At 33.2% G+C, this 17,662-nt stretch overlaps 3 non-coding genes across 3 annotated transcripts; 1 reads left to right on the forward strand and 2 right to left on the reverse strand.

Moving 5' to 3' along the window:
• Window positions 1-215: 215 nt before the first annotated feature.
• Window positions 216-288, reverse strand: Trnaa-agc. Its single transcript has one exon. It is a non-coding gene; the product is annotated as a tRNA-Ala (tRNA).
• A 3,556-nt stretch (window positions 289-3,844) lies between these two features.
• Window positions 3,845-3,916, reverse strand: Trnac-gca. The gene has a single exon. It is a non-coding gene; the product is annotated as a tRNA-Cys (tRNA).
• A 3,030-nt stretch (window positions 3,917-6,946) lies between these two features.
• Window positions 6,947-7,065, forward strand: LOC120349535. Its single transcript, XR_005570377.1, has one exon. It is a non-coding gene; the product is annotated as a 5S ribosomal RNA (ribosomal RNA).
• Window positions 7,066-17,662: the final 10,597 nt, after the last annotated feature.

A 17,662-nucleotide genomic window follows, 5' to 3' on the forward strand; every position in this document is an offset into this window, starting at 1 on the left:
CATCAAAGTTTATGTACTCACAAACTTCGAATAGTACAATAAAATAACCTTACTGTAACTAAATTAGTCTATTACCATTACCGAATTTGTAACATAATTGTGTCTTATTTGATAACATTTAAATAGTAAACTGTTGTGCTGTAAAAATGAGGTAAAAAGATGATGATAAACAGAACTGGACCAGTTTTGAAACAAAATTATTCTACAAAAAGAATTGGAGGCGCCGGGTATCGATCCCGGTACCTCTCGCATGCTAAGCGAGCGCTCTACCATCTGAGCTACGCCCCCCGTGATGGATGATGCCTTAAAAACGCTATATAGTTCTACGTACTGAAAGTTGAGGTTATTTCTCTTTGTAGTGGGACTTTACCGCTGGTAAATTTCCCATTACCATTATCATTACATTCCCATTACATGCGGTAAATTTTCTGTTTGGTAGTGCCTCAGATCTACGTGATTTCAAATTATCTAGTCAGTATGTGAACATAATATCCTATGGTGAGGTCCACGTTATAATGATAATGGCAGTGGAGAAAGATGGAGAAAAACGTTGCCGAACCTCTGTCTTGTCAATGCCTTCTATAGACGGTAGCTGATACAGGTTTATTGATGTAATATTAACGGTTCATTCTCGTTTAAAATAATCAATTATAATTTAATAAACAATAAATTTTATTTTTCAATAATTTCATAATCAAGATGAAATATTTTGTTAATTAATTAATAATTCTACATTGTTAAAAGACGATCTGGCAACAGAGCAAAGCGAGAAAGAGATAGCGGTATCCGCTTTGTTGAGTGATAGACAAGGATAGCAATACCATTGTTGATCATACACTCTGTCATTATAACGTGGACCTCACTATAAAAGACTCTGTTCAATAGGTGTTGAAGTTAAAATTGAATTTTAGGGAGGTTAAGTTTCGGCTTTTAAATGGTAATTTGTTAATATTAGGATACTATAAATGTTTTGATAAATTCAGATAAATTGAATTTTAGGGAGGTTAAGTTTTGGCTTTTAAATGGTAATTTGTTAATATTAGGATACTATAAATGTTTTGATAAGTTCAAATAAACTAATAAACACAAATAAATAAAAGTTGAAATAATCGCACATTTAAAATATCGCACATACGAATGACACCTTTCTATAACTGCTTTCGTTGCACCCTGATACAGTCAGCTACACCGTTGAACACTAGCATAGAACAATAGAAACTAAGATAATTTCTATAAATATAATCAATTTATAATGTATTATTTTTATCCTCTTCGACACTAATTAGGAATCAGTAAGAAAAGGTTAGGGTGAAGTAAGTTGGGGTAGGTGTAAGGTTTTTTATTTTAAATTTATTGCAATATGTCATAAGAATTAATATTGATTATTCTGTACCCACTGGATTTCGTGGAAGCAACAGGAACTTGGACTGAAAATTCGACGTACCGTAGGCCTACTGAAGTTGCCTATACCCGGACTTATTCTTGATCGACTGAAAAAATCTTGATGAAGTGAATGTTACCTGTTATAGACCTATTCTTGGCGTAATTACTTTCGTTTTTCTTTATTGTGTTTGAAATAATCGAAATTGATAGAAATCTTCAATACCTACTAGATAGATAGATAATGATGTGGTAACAGGAAGGGAGGAGTTACAATATTGATATTATTATAAATTTTCGAATTCAGTTATTCAGTACTGTATGGAGAATAGTCTAACCTAAAACATAGAGTCAAAACAGGCAGTGGAGCAGCGGAGACAGTTTCATGCGTAACTTAAGCTACTTTCAGGCATTATTTTCAACATTTCACAGCTCTACTACATCATACATTTTGTTTTGACATTATCGAAAGTTGCTTTAGGCTTCATTGAATAGCAGAAGACTAAACTGAATCTTCGCAATCCTAACAGCACGGGAAACAAAAATATTGCTCGGTAAAATATTGCATCACTCATTATTTCAACATGAGAATCATATTAGTATAGAATGTAAATCATACATCAGTGGTTGTCAACCTTCTTTGTTTGGAAACACACTTTCTGATGATTTTCTGTTCGTGCAACCAACTGTTCCACCCCCAAATTGAAATAGAATGATAGATAGAAATAGAATTTGATGAAGATGTTCTCAAAAATATAGGAGAAGTGAAATTTAAACAAACTCCTGAAAATCATCAAATTTAGCCGTGGTTTAGATCTATTAACTATATTATGTGGAACTACAGTATTTTCAAATATACAACGCCCACTCTCTCTAGTCCTTAAAATCTGGAATTCTTATAAATGGTTTTCCACGGTAGATTTTCAGATCTGCTAATTTATGAATGAGTTACCTATAATCTTATTACTGTTATAGGTAAAATGTAGATCTGGGTGTAAAATATGGAATGTAAAATGGGTGGGTCGTTTGTGATTTAGGCGATCCACAATTCACATGATCTTATTCCAGAAATGAGAATATGAGTTATCCGGTCAGTCGTATAATAGAAATGTAGATGAGAGAAAAATCTGAGTCTTCAGTTTTATTACTTCTCTGAGTTTTCTCATCTTATCCCTTTCCCCAGAAATATTAAAAGCAAAATTGTTATATTCCATCCTAGCAGGTATTAAATGATTAGAACCTTGGAAAGTAAGGTAGGTACCAAGATTACACTTTCAAGCGATGCTGAAAAATCAGTAAATTTATTCAAATTCCAAAGTCACCCCACGACCTACCAATTATCTCTTTACGGCCCAATTATTACAGATCCAGAGAATAAGAATGTTACATTTTATACTCTTTGATAGTTAACTATTTTTATACTAGTATGGTTTATGGTTAAACTAAACTCACTGATCCAAAGGGGACTGGGGAGTGAGAAATAACTAAAATGTGTAAATTAAAAAGTTTCTCATAACTTAGTGATGAAATATGAAAAAATAGATAATTGATCTGTTAACGATGACTGATGAGCATCCTCAAGGGAAGATTTTGCGATGTACATATACATTGAAATATAGAATTGAGGAATTTGAGGGTATATTATTTATTGATTATAATTCATTAATTATTTTATTATTTAATAGAACAAGTTTAAAAATTATATTGAACATTCAGACGTGATTTTCCATTTCGTATGAATACGAAATTCCTCAAAAACTTCACTAGCACTTGGTCAAGTGCTTGGTCAAAACTCTGTGGAGATGTGTTGTATTATACGGGTTTTCCATAACCACAGGTCACATCCTGAAACTATTAGGTTCATTGACCATTTCAACTGGAGCACAGACAACCAAAGAACAGACAGGCTTGAATCTGTGACTAAAGCTATTGAATGATACATTGCTCACAAATATTGATTAGACTATTTATCAAGATACGACCAATAAAAAATCAGAAACCTTGATTGCTTACGGAAAAAGCTTATGTAATAATTCATACTGGAGCATGATTGGAATCGTTTATTATTGATACTAGGATACGGTAACCGACGACAAACTATGATTTGTTTGCTGACTGTAATGTCCACATAATCCTGTCGCTTACTCTTGATCGACTAAACGTGAGATAAATGAGTCTACAGTTTTTTGTGGGTTCCGAACCACTGGTAAGTGAGTTTGCTCCTCATAACTGTCTGCGGTGCAGAACTTGCATCTAGCTGAAACTATTCCAAGGGCTGAACCGATATCAGGGTGCTGCTTATAACACATTATGTCTGTGACTAAAAATAAATTCATTAAACAGCTAAAAGAAAATAATATTTTCAAACCAGTAGTGAAGGAATCAAGAACACTATCAGTACTCTTTTACTTGTCTCATTTCTTATTCTGTTTGTTTGAAACTGTTTTGTTGAATAAAAAAATTAAGGGGGCACCCGGGTTTGAACCGGGGACCTCTCGATCTGCAGTCGAATGCTCTACCACTGAGCTATACCCCCAACTTGGTATACCGGCTTTAAAAGCAGCTATATGAAACTATGCACTCCTTCTAGCAAGTACATGTTCGGTAAAAGCAATCTTTCTCTGAAAAATATGAGAAACCACTATAAATCAAATAGTTTTTATAATGGATTCTCGAAATACAAATTGAAAATGTTTTAGTGAATTACTTAATCAACATTTAATTTTCTTATTGAGACCTGAAAGATTGAGAAAAGAGTTTTGAATACTGCTTCTACTTTGAATATAGAGATAGTTCAACGTTTCGCACACAGATAGCAGAAGCATCAACGTTTTCATACTACTTGTTACTTTCCTTTGCCCTACTACCATTTGATAGGTAAGGAAAGTATTGCTTTCCAAAAAAAATTAAGGTACCCCAATTTCAACTTTTCTATACGTTTCAAGGTCCCCTGAGTCCAAAAACATGTTTTTCGGGTGTTGGTCTGTGTGTGTGTATGTGTACACGTTTGTGAACACGATAACTTCATTTCTAATTAACCGATTGACTTGAAATTTTAAACTCAAGTTCCTTATACCATGAGGACCCGACAATAAGAATTCAATAAAATTCAATTCAAGATGGCGGAAAAAATGGCGGATGATTACTAAAAAAACATGTTTTTAATTATTCATTATTATTTAGGGCTTATAAATAATAATGGTATAAATTTGAAGAAAATCGTTAGAGCCGTTTTCGAGAAAACCTTGTGTAATGTAGCCGATTTCACTTGTCATGAATTTTCACCGTCGTCGAGACTTTTAATTTTTAAACAATGGATGCTCTCGGATTGTGAAAATTCATGTCAAATAATCGGCTACATTACACACAGTTTTCTTGAAAACTCGAATTTTCTTCAAATTTATACCATAGATAGCTATTTATAAGCCCTATCAACTGACATGAGTCTCATTTCTGGGAAAATTGCAGGAGCTCCGTAATATTCTTGAGAAAAATGGCGGATAGTTACTAAAAAAACATGTTTTTCACGATTTTCTCAAAAATGACTTGACCGATTTATTTCAAATTCATACCCTCTATACTTATTTATCAGCTCTATCAACTGGCATGAGTCTTTTTCCTGGGAAACTAATGGGGTCCACCCCATCCTTGAGAAATGGACTTTATAAACTCCTTCTCGTGCATGAGGTAGGTAGGTAGAGCAGTTTATAAAAAGAACACATAGGTAGCCGAGATATTTCATCTGTAGAACAGCTGTTTTGACGACTTTTAAAAAATCATCGAATTTCACAATTTACACAAAGGAAAAATTACTCTGAAAACAATAACATATATACAGTAGTCTGATCGTAGTTTCAAATAATATGTTCCCGCCAATCGTCATTATGTTATCCCCCTAAATTATTCTCGTTCAAGAATGAGGCTTACAGTTTAATGAGCAAGGAAAGTTGTGTGAGTGTACCACACCAGATTTTTCTCATAATGTCTTTACAAGCAGCCACGAGTGCCACCCAGAGAGTATAGAATGTATAGGATGTTATTATTCTATTCATTGTATAGAATGTTACATTCTATACTCTCTGGTGCCACCGTGTCCGGTTTCTCGCCGTCCGGCCGAAGTGTGTCCTCCATGCCTGCATTTTGTACTTCGCAAGGCGCCGGCCAAAAACCGCCCGGCAAACGTCGTCTCGTGTTTCCATGGCCTAACTTTTATCAAAAAATGATACTGGTGACTCGTCATCTCGTCATTCAAACACTCGTTACAATAAATTGAGTAGGCTTCAAGTAGATGACAATAAAAGGGGAATGAGTTCAATTAGAAATACGGTAATAAAGAGTTCAACTATTAATAAGATAGGAGTTCTCATCTACTCCTTCTAACTAGGTACTAGCTTTGGGATGAATGAATGTAAAGAAAATATAACTTTTGATCATAAATTATGTTTTATAAAAAGTATAAAGAGGGTACGAGTAATTTATATAATAATAAACCAAACCAAGTAACCCTAATAAATACTTTATTGAAAACATGACTAAATTATCAAGTATTATTAACTTAAGCCTATCAAGTACTGTATTCACATTTTTCACCAACTCTGCACTGCTTTTGATGCTATACTATCGCCAGAGACAAATAACACAAATTTAACTGTATCTTTAATCTATGCTATCACTCCACAACACTACACAATTTGAAGGGTTTGGTCAACTTCAATCTGTGCAGCTTATTATGTATGTTAGCAAGTAGCTGAGTTACTTCATTTTCATGTCGTTATTAATCTGTTTAATTAATTTATTTATCTACATCAGTGCCAAAATACAGCAAAGAAGTTAATGTATTCCTTTCTTATTACAGTTTTAAAGTAGAAAGGTTAAAATAATGCCAAAATATCAAGTGAGAATAGAATATCAAAAAATATCTACCAAAACTAGATTCAAGCACTCATAGTATGAACGAGTAAGAATATAACTTACTAGAAAGGATATATTATAACTTACCTAACCCAGTGCTTTGCACTGGAGAAAATTTCCCTCTTATGTATTATCAGATAAAGGAAGATCCACTACTACGAATTACTAACTTCTCTCTGGTATTGTATAGAGTATAAAATTTATACTTCTTCTCATTTAATAAGAAGATGGAGTATAAAACCGTTGAATACACTATTTTATCTATGATCACTCAAGCAAAGTATTATAACCTGGAAACATGACGAATTGAAAACTTGACGGACTGAAAACTTGACAAACTAAAAACATGAAGTCCTAAGAATTTGAAGAACTAATAATAGGCCTACAGTACAACTATTCTCGGCATATTAGGAATTTCAAAGTAAAATTAATTAGAGCTAAACCAGATCCGTAAAGTGCAAACCTGTATTTCGTGTCCCGTACATGTAGGCTATAATCGAATTATTTCTTTTTTTAATATTATAGAAAATAAGTATACAGATAATTTATGACATTATGTATACAATACAGTAGCTCAATAATTTGTGTGCAATTTGACTGTTTGCAAAATGTATGTGTAATTGAGTAATATCTTAGTCTGAGATCAACTCATTTCGCCAACGGCCATACCACGTTGAATACACCGGTTCTCGTCCGATCACCGAAGTTAAGCAACGTCGGGCGTGGTCAGTACTTGGATGGGTGACCGCTTGGGAACACCACGTGCTGTTGGCATCTTTTTTGTTCTCTTTTTACAAATGTATTTATGTATAATATTGATTCATGTTATACTCAAATAAATTTTATTAATAATATATTTATAATTTTATTATAATAATATGAATATTATTTATATTATAGTATTATTGATAATATTTTAATTGTTATTATTAGCGGGCAAAGCTTTTCTTTTTGCTGAAAAAGATTGCCTAGAATATTATATTTTATTAATTTTATATATTTTATTTTAATTTTATTCAAGTATGACATCATACTTATCTCATCATGACTGTATCTTAATACTCATCATGCTTATTTATTTATATTTTTAATGATATGTCATATTATAAAGATTTTGTAATATGTTTGAATATTCTAATTGGCAATAAATGAAATTGAATTGAAATTAGACTTTTGTCCTATTTTTACATTTATGTATAATAAATGGACTATTACATTATTTATCATAAGTGATAAGAAATTCTAATAATAATGGGTTTTTTAATGATTTGTTTTTTACCCCTAACTTCAAAAAATAAATTTATTTGACAGTCAATTTACATTTTTTATTTAGTTCTGGCCCTTGCATTATAGCTTTGTTTACACATAAGAATGAAATTGAATGATTTGAAAATGAACTAGTATGAATTCTGATTAAAATATAATGAGCTGAAATTCAACTCTCCATCTTCGATCCGTAGGGTTTTGAACTATTATACTATTTTTCATAAAAAACCTTCAAACTTTGAAAGGAAACTTGAAAGTTGGTATTCTCAACTTTACAGTGAGCCTCCCAGGCTCAATAACGTTTTTCAAATAAAGACATTTTAGGATCGTTATAGACTAAGTACAACAGTGCAACATTTGTTAAGTAAACATTAATCATCGAACGCCTCCAGTTAAGATTGTAAGACAAGTTCTCTTTCTAGTCCGGGCGTAAATGTACAAAAAATGGGACTATGTGGTCATTTTTTGGTAACAACCGTGGAAGATGTCTCAATTTCTTCATTACGACTAGAATAATATGGAACACAATGTTGATAAGTCGAAACCACAGGCAAACACATCGGAAACAAGATGACCGCCAAAATTTTCAGGGTTTTATCGCTTGTACTCTGATAACCCGTTCATGATATTCAACTGTTCTTTGGAGCAAAGTATTCATAACATCTTCCTCTACAGTTTATTATTGTTATATGAGGGTTTCCTCTAAGACGCTTATTTTATTAGTTATAACCTTCCGAAACCTTACAAAAACTGTTTTTCTTCATTCTTCCTATTATAACTTATTTTGTGCAAGAGAAAGAAGAAAATGTAGATTTTATTGAATTTAGATCGTTCTCTCAGCTTTAAAATGATATGTCTTCACGCGCTGTACGTCAAAAAATGTGTTCTCCAGTGCCATCCAAAGAAATCCTTACATGATTTCTGGTTCGTTTTTCCATAGGCATGAGGTAGAAGCTACATAGAAGTAAAAAATTTTTCTCGAGTACTAAATGATAGAGAATTGCCAATATTGCTAATAGTATCAATATTCTCGTTGGAACAAGCTGAATATGAATATTGATGATGGAAACAACGAAAATATTCGCCATCTTTAAAAAATTCATGATGGCGTCCATAATTGACAAATATCGGATGGATTCTACCACTAGAGTGTTGACAAACACCCATACCGTACTATAATATTCAAGAGAATCGCCTTATTTTAAGAACTCTTTTCATGATTAATATATCTTCAAAAGTTTTGAACATACATTTTTCGGGGTCAAAATTTTACTCTCCACCCTGTAAATGCACTTGAAGTTTGCATACACTATAGTGTGGTCCACGTTATAATGGCAGTGAATAAAGATAGAAGAATAGCGATGCCGATTCTCTGCATTAATTAATTATATTTCTACACTGTCAAAAACATAATTGTCATCGTTGTGGACCTAGAAAAGGATAGTACCACCGGCTTTGTCGAATGATGGACAAGGATAGCGAAACCAAAGTTGATCAAATACTGTCATTATAACGTGAACCTCACTATAATATTATTTGACAGTAGTTTAGAATAATTTCTGAGCTTTAAAATAGCATCTAGTTGAAGGCTGTAAGTCCATTTTCCACGGCTGGGAATCGGACTGGATGAAAAATCCAGAAAAAAGAGAAAAGTACATCCACCGGAAAAAGAGAGAAAAGTACAGTTTGCAACGGAAAACATGTTTTCCCATCATATTTATGCCAAACCTAACAATTAAAAAAGCGTGTATCTCACGACTCATTGAGGACACAGACTTGGAAATGGTATCAATCTCTTTATTATCATGTGTAGAAAAAGAATATCCATGATGCCAATCTCAAAAATCTTCCATATCTTGAAAAAACAAGATGGCGGCAAAAAAGTTGTAGAATCCAGAAAATCGCCTGTAACTATTAATATTGAGTATTTCAGATCAATTCAGCCATCTGGTGACTCCAAACTCATCATACTACAATATTGAAAAAAAATCTCATTTCAAACCTTTGATCCATCATCAATATAACTTAAAAAACTTCAAATCTGAATTTTTCGGGGACTTAATCTTACTTTTCACCTAGTAAATACGTTTAAAGCGAACAAACACCGTCACGTATTGGCACAGTGCTGTAGTCTATTCCATAAGCTTTGAAATGATGACTTTTTGAAAACTGTAGGTCCATTTTTGACGGCTGGAGCGTCATTATTATAGTCCAATAGTATGTTCATATTATAGTATAGTTTCATATTATAGTCCAGGCAATGAATGCTCAAAAGAGGGTATAGAGGGAAAATATTGGAAGACAATTTTTGACCCCGTAGAGGTCTTCTTAGGGTAGTGAGGAGGTAAACATATCAAAAGTTCTCACCCCTACCCCTTGTTCTAAGGGGGTGGGGATGGTACAAAAATACCTTTTTTGGGTTTCTCGCATATAACTCGAAAACTATGTATCTTACGGGTATAACTGTTATATACAAAACAGCACTTTAAATAATTTCCTACAATATTCTTTTCTATATCTTCTCTAATTTTCGAAATATCCGCTCTTGAAGGTGTATCATTTTTGAAAAAAAAACACGCTTGCCTCCATTTTTTTATACGTTTGCTCATAACTTTTTAAACATCGATTGGAAAAATCCAAGCTGATTATTAGTTTATAGAGCATTAGATTCTCTTCTATTCACACTATTATAATTTCACACTTTTACGCATTTCCCTACAACTATTGCAGCAGCTTTAGTGTTGAGTGCGAAATCTCCAGTTTTTCAACAATAGACCAATTTACTGTGGAATTTTGAGGGAATGTTTTGTACACAATTTTTGACTTTGCAGAGACTAGTCAGGAGGAGAACATATCAAAATTCCCCATTCATAACTCATGTGCTAAGAGGATGAGGGTGGTTTAAGAGTTGCATTTCAGCTTTTTGCTTCCACGTTCATATCTTGAGAACAATACGTACAATCGACATAACTAACTATTCAAAAATGAAGCTGGATAAATTCTCTACACTTTTTGTTGTCACATGGTATTTTAGTACCATCAAATATTTTGATATGAACCAGTGAATTTTAATAGAATTATAAAATGGAAAAGAAGTTAGACCTAGTCAAAGGATCAATCAGCTTGAATCGAATATTGTTAGCGATAAAGAGTAATAGTATTATCTAAAATGATAAGAAAACATGTATGATTGTGATTCAACAACTATGAGAATCCATTGGCAAAATTAAAAATTATAAAGCGGCTTACTTATTATTGGCGAATTATAAAAAATAAAAGTTTGCATGTACATTGAGGTTAGAATTATTTGTTTACACTTTTAAAAGAATCAGTCGATCTTGAATAAATCGATAGTTATTTGAATCAATACCTAGCGAATCAGCTGATTGTTCGATCAACCAGTATAATAGGTTGAAATTATAAAAATTTACTCACAAAACATGTATTATTATATATACTAAGGAAGGTTGATGTATAGAAATACGGACAACTATTATTTCTGTATAAATATTTATTATAATCTAAAAAGCACGAAAATCCAGAGTATACAAAACTCTTATAAAAAACCAAATGTATATTGTTGATTAACATCGTATATCGCGATTTATTTATGAAATTAATTTAAGATAAACACTCCATATATTTATATAAAAACTTTTTATTTAAATTTTTTCTATTATAAAGTTGAAGAAGCCCTGATTCTGAGGCGACCAATTGTGTTGAATCTACTAAATTGAAGACCAATCAGAAAGAAGCTTACAAAATTGTTCTAGGAAGAGATAAATTTTTCTGAAAACCTCTTTCTTCTGGCTTAAGATCTTGACCTGAGAGGATGCACATGGAGTTTAGGGTTCTTTCTTCCTTTAAAATTTTAAAATTATCAAGCCAACCCCTTTTTAAATGTGAAATATTTGTAATTAATGTTAAATTATCTGTGAACTCAGTGTTGTTAAAGAGTTCGTAATTGTAATCATTCCCTATAAATATATCTTTAATTTAGAAAGAAATCTATAAGAAATCTGGACCACGCGTTAGCCCAGCCGAGACGAAAGGAGCCTGCCTAATTAATTATTGGAAATAATTAATTCAATCCACGAGACCGTCAAGAACTTCATGAATGTGAGTGATAAGTCAAACGAGCTCGTTTTAGGCTTTCTATGTATAGTGGGCGAATTAATCAAAGCGCTATTCAAATTAACTTGAATTAAAGAAAAGTCACAACGTGTTGAGTGATAGCACATAGTTCATAAGAACATTTTATAAATTTATTTGATATATGTAGGAAGCTTACTTCCATGCACGGCCCGAACTCATATAAAACCCTGAGATCTCATGTGCTAAGAGGATGAGGGTGGTTTAAGAGTTGCATTTTCAGCTTTTTGCTTCCACGTTCATATCTTGAGAACAATACGTACAACCGACATAACTAACTATTCAAAAATGAAGCTGGATAAATTCTCTACACTTTTTGTTCAGTAGAATTTTGTAATATTCTCAATAGTTCCCGAGATATTCGCATTTTAGAGTGTTTTTGTGAAAATAACAGGTTTTTATTCTATTTTTTGCTCTTTCAGGGCTTCTAACTCTCCAACAATGCATCAAAAGAACTAATGCTTATAGCAGGATTGTAGAGCATTACATTTTTTTGAAATGATGTATTATTTCATTATTCCAAATTTTCGTTTTATTGGTATAGCAACTTTAATGTAGGGGGTGAATTTTTCAATATTGCACCAAGTGTCAATTCAGCAATTCCACACCTTCAATAGAGGGAATAGAGAAGCGCACTTTTGCTATGTATTAACTAGTCCAAATTAAGCTGCAAAGTCAAAAATTGTGTCACAGACACCCTCTTCAAATTTAATTGTCAAATGATCAATTGTTGCAGCACTGCATTCAAATTATCAAATTGTATTTCAAGATAGAGTAAAGTTGATAATGTCCTCGGTTTATAGAATAATGTACAAGAATTAAAATTGGATTCTTAACTTAAGACTATCGTTAACCCCTTAAACTTTCCTACAAAAAAAAAAAAAAAAAAATAGTAACCATACAATAGATCATTGTTGAACTACTTGTTGATTGTGGATATGTTTGTGTATGGGCGCTAGAGCAAATACACCATAAAAACAGCAGTGATTCGTTGTTGTGAGAGGTGGGGTTCTCGGTCTACCTCAAAGGGTGAACCAGCTGTGATGCAAAGGGTGCCTCACTAGGGCCTCTCGTTACATCTGCGTCGGTGTCATGCGTATTTAGTCGATTAGTTCTACATCATCTGCTAGGAAAATAATTGTCAAACTCGTCAGGCTCTTAGCTTGTCACTGATTCAGGAAAGGGTTTGCTTTCAATCTCCTCTTCAGAAAATGTAACGGTAATTTTCTATTAGTTTATATTTCTTTGAGATTGGAACATTGTCAATTCATTCTAATATGATCAAGTACTTTTTTAGCTTATTACTCATGAAAATAAATATGCTGTCAAAAGCTCTGTTTTGAAAATTTCTCTATATAACGTGAGTGGACGATATTTATAATTATTATAGGATGGATTACCCAATTGAGGGATAGATAGAGTAATGGTTGTGAAGAAACCTTCCTCCTGACGGCACTTTGCCATGGAGATCTGCCGACAATTAAATATACAATAATATTATGTAATGATTTCTTTGAAATGTTCAATAAAGGCCTTTATTTATTTATTTTTATTTTTTATTTATTTGTGAAGAAACCTACTCGATCATTATAAAATCAAATGAATTTTTGATCAAAAAATAAACAAATAAGTAGACAAGAATTAGATGTTTCCTAAGAATTCCCAAGAATTGGAAAATTTCTATTGAAAGATTTGAATTTGAATTGGAAAATTGGGATTCCCAAGAATTAATTGTTTCTTGGATAATTCCTCTTGAAGTAGCCTATATTTATGATGAAGATAATTATTAGAGTGCCATCATGCGTTTTGTAAGTTAACCAGATATTTGCGACCCACTCGGTTAAGGAGGACATTAGCGACCAACACTTATATGGTCAACAATTACATGGTGTAACAATTGCATGGTAAATAGAAGGTCCTTCTGATACTTTTCCAGTCTCAGTCACTGAATGTAAGTTATGAACTCAACGTTTCAAAATTTTTTAGGCTAATTTAAGATAATAGTTTTTTATTATTATAGTACAAACATTGTCGAATTCCATGGTCGTCTGACCCTTCATCCAGCGTGAAATTTTCAATATTTTCAAGCTGGCAATCAGTCAAAACATGACAACAATGGTTTCACCTTTAAAAATTGCGTCAGTTCTACATTGGTCCTGATCAGGAATGCCATTGGTCCTTTTAGTGCATTCAAAATTAGTTTCGATTTGGAGGGATAAATGCGGAGCAAATAAAAGTAGGGATACTGCGGCGGCGATGTTGCAGTGCTAAAGTGGCCAGCGTTGTCTCTAGTGAGTGTTCAACTGCTCATGTAGTAGTTTCCTCTCTGAAAGCACTGAGTCGACTGAGTCCAATCGACGAATTGGCAACTGCACTTCTTTCTATGACTCTATTCATCACTGTAATTGGCTGATCTCCCTCCATTTCTCTGCTCCGCATATTCCTCAAAGTGGGAACTAATTTTGTATAGACTACAGGTTTATTTCTTGCATTTTGTTTTTTGAGTCCATTACCTTCTCATTCTGGCTAGCTAAGTTGATGCATTCTCTAGCGTTCTCTGTGTACAGCTTAGGATTTACAGTGTTATTCTTCAGTTTTTGTCGGAGAAAACATTTATTCTGTCATTTCCTCAGTATTAAATTATTTACAGATGGAAATTACTGAGATATTGCTAATTACTTAGATTTCTATTTGATTGAACAATTTCGTATTAGCTTCCTATGTAGAATCGTTTTCTTATTTATGGAGATTACATTTGTTAATTTCAACTCGTTTTTCTATTGATATGGAATCAACTAGACTTTAGGAGAAGAGAGTTCATACTCCTATATATTTATTTTTTTACTTTCTCTTCACTCACTTCTTTATCACTCTACTCTATCGGTAATGATCCCTCATGAATGACATTCTTGCAGATGAACCAACAGTATCTCGTATAATACAGTGATCACAATCACTATTGACAGTACCCAATTGCATATTGACATTAACCGAATGAATAAGCAATCGTCGGCTACATGATTCGAGCTATGACTGTTAATAGATAGGATCAGACAGGCTATTATCAGCGAAATCTATGTAAATAGATCAATACGAAGCGCGTACAGTGTACTGGCGAACAGTAGCTGAGTTCCTAACGACAGATGGCAGTTACCACCCTACAATAATAACATTGAGAAGGCCCTTAAATAAGCCTTTAGGGCTGAAATGTGATGAAGTATGTAATGAGCATAGCCGTGGCTTGTTTAGTGTACATATGGCTTGCGGCTGATCTTCACTCTGGCCACTCTATATTACTCCCTCTTCGATGCTACATCGCATTGCTTCGACTGGAGAATAATAGAGTGGCTGCTGACCCCCGTCTGTGCAAGAAGCCATCACAAGTGGTTGGCTCTGATCCCCTTAGCCCAGCCGTACTACTAATCCCTAATCCAACCCCCTACTCAGAGACACCCCGCTAGATTATTATTTACATTGTCATTATAAATACTGAAATCCCATTGTAAATTGTACAGGCTAATCTGTACAGTATCCAACGACTCCCTTCTGTGTTTTTATTGTGATTTCTTGTTAGCTGATGATTATCATTTGAATCAACTAGCTCTATCGGGGGTTCAGCAGGTTGATTGAATGTCGTACTGGGTAAGCTGTATATTCGATGAAGACAATTACGATTCTCTGAAATGACACAGAAATCACTACAACAATATTATCTGCTCAAAATATATATTTTTTCTTCCTACAACGTCGCTCTACGATAGAGTTCAGAAAGTATGGCGTTCTATGGGAGCTTATAAGACTAGAAAATGGGTTTTCTGAATATAATAGAATTTTTTCGTTTTATTGAAAAATTAACATCAGAAGTTGTCGTTAACTTAGTATTGAAAAGGATTCTACACTCTACTTAATCTATTTTTCTTTAATGTGTGAGTTGATATATTTTCAATGATTAATTAAGTTGATAACATTGAATAGCCAGCATTAGTAGGAAAGAGAGTAATTACTCTCAATATAACTCAACTCTAGGAGAATATTCTCAACATAATAGAGGTTCTTCCAAAAGATCACCCAGACCATTGAAATAACTTACATAATATCGTACCATAATGTGAGACCAATGACATATTGTATGGAAAATAAACACATTAAACATCATTGTTGCATCTTGCTTTTATCACATGAAACATCACCAAATGAGAATCAAGATGTGAGCAATTACAGCTAAAAATAGTATAGATATAAAATACGCTAAAATATAAATATATGCTATAAAAATAATTATTAACACTACTTAATTAATTCTAGGTGGAATAAAAAAGACAGAAAATCTCAGTTATATATGATTGAATTTTCTGTTATTGTTTCTCTATAATTTTCTGTTCTGTTTGAATTACCTGTGATATGAAATTCTGTTATCTTATTCCACAGAGTCAAATTATTTCTTTTAAAAGATGGCTCAAGAGTTATCATCATCATCATCATCATTTTATTTCAGTAATATCACAATTTCAATCAATGATCTGCAGCCACGATAGAGTACTGTACTTGGAAACAATTCGATGTTTTTGCAACTCAATTTGGCGAAATATTAATTTCCACTATATTGCAATAAAACTGAAACAGAGTGTGTTGATGGAGGCGAATAATGTGAATAATATTGCAATAATAATTATGTGTTAGTTGGTAGCAGCTAGATGAGTGCAATCAGTGTAGGGAAAGAGGCGCCATCGTTTTAATTAGGCGAAATTTGTCACCTGTCAAACCTAATCTGGCCACTGACGGTGCCTGCGCGTGGTCACGTCGCCTAATGGAAACCCAGGCATCCCGAGATTTTCGAGACTCGACTCTCCTATTAAATAATATCGAAATATTACTACTATCGACTATCGAAAGTACGTGGCGCGGCATCACTCCAATCGTAGCCGGGTTTCATAAATTATTAATGTGTTGGTGAGGGGGGCGAGGGAGTAGATTTCCCGAGCTTCCATTTGCTAGCTATTCATTAAAATAGATAGCAACGCCCCTGGTGTGCAATTTCGGCAACACTTTGCGCCCCAACAACAACTAGGCCTATGCGATGCGATGACACTCATAATGATTATTGCGCGCAGCATCAGCAATCATTAGCTGCGAACAATGGTGGCTGACTCAGTGTGACAACTGTGTTACCCCATAAATTATTAACTCGTAGTGTGAAAATAATTTTACTTATCAATCATCTCGTGTGATCCGTGGTGGCTTATTTATTCATTAATGATTGTCATCATTATCGTTGGAATCCAGATGGCCCCCCATAATTAAAACGAATCCGTAGAGTTTAAACCATTTTGATCTGTGCAAGTGATTACTGATTAGTGTGTTTTGATATATGACGGCAAAATTTTCAATTTAATCGAGTCTATCATACGGACTGTGGACTGTAGAGAGCATTTGTTGAACTTTGATTCAGTCTATTACAAAAAGTGATGTATTACAAAAGGGCTAATCGTTATTGCATCACTGACAATATTTAGCTGACGATCTTACTCAGAATAACAAATGCCAGCTTGACAATAATATAATTTCAAAATGAGTGTAGAAATAACAAATAAGTAATAATAATGAATACATTCTATTTCTCATGAACACTTCACAATCTAGGAGTAAAATAACAGAGTAAAATAGAATTATTTTTTTACTCAAATAATATAGTACAAAAATGCAAATTTGAAGAAATTTAATAATCACCACTCTTGTTAATATGCACAAAATTCTCTATTTATTCAAAGGAAATACCTCACGACTACTTGAGTACTCATTCTCAATTATTCATTGCAATAGTAGTAAGTATATTTAATCTCATGCATTATTGATGAATAAGTCGTGCAGTTTCAGTTGAAGCAGAATAAGCTGGATAATTTTCCAATTCACTTTGCAAATGTCATTTTTATCTTTATCCCATGCATTTGTTCGT

The sequence above is a fragment of the Nilaparvata lugens genome, chromosome 1 (assembly GCF_014356525.2).
Source record: "Nilaparvata lugens isolate BPH chromosome 1, ASM1435652v1, whole genome shotgun sequence".
NCBI lineage: Eukaryota > Metazoa > Arthropoda > Insecta > Hemiptera > Delphacidae > Nilaparvata > Nilaparvata lugens.